Raw genomic sequence first — 645 nt, forward strand, 5'->3', positions numbered from 1 at the left:
TGCATGGAGCAAGTATGACTTAGTGTGTGGTGGAATAAGAGGCAGTCTTTTGGATGAGATTCAGGGTTTTTCTGCAGAACAATGAGCAGCAGGAGCAATGTGGTGAAAGGGAAAATTGTCAAGAGTGTTTAATTGTCAAATGTACCGAAAACAGAACAATGATAATCTTACAGCAGCAAAACAGGCCTATAAAAACTGATTGCTCCAACATACATAACACAAAAAAACCAACAGAAAATTTAATAAATTAAAAAAAAACAATATTAGTGCAAACAAAAGCCCAAAGTCCCGAGTGCAACCAAGGCAGTTCTTGGTTCGTAGTTTAGTTGGTGTTTGTCGTGTTCAAGAGCTTCATGGTTGTGGGGATGAAGGTGTTCCAAAACCTGGAGGGAATAGCAAGCAATAAACAGGCAAATAAAACTTAAGGCTTTATTATGCATAAATAACAATTTTTCTTGTTGCTAATAATTATAATAAGATCAATATCATTCTTATTATTGGAGGAAGAAGAATCCTCTGATGGTTTGGTGAGCCTTTGTGAAAAAAACACTGAAGTCTCAAGGTTGCATAATCCCAATTTCACGTTACAACCACAAGTACGTCATCGCTGTGCCAAAGGCGTTCCGCAGTGAGCGTATCCGGGTC

The sequence above is a fragment of the Rhinoraja longicauda genome, chromosome 6 (genome assembly GCF_053455715.1).
Source record: "Rhinoraja longicauda isolate Sanriku21f chromosome 6, sRhiLon1.1, whole genome shotgun sequence".
NCBI classification, from domain to species: Eukaryota; Metazoa; Chordata; class Chondrichthyes; order Rajiformes; family Arhynchobatidae; genus Rhinoraja; species Rhinoraja longicauda.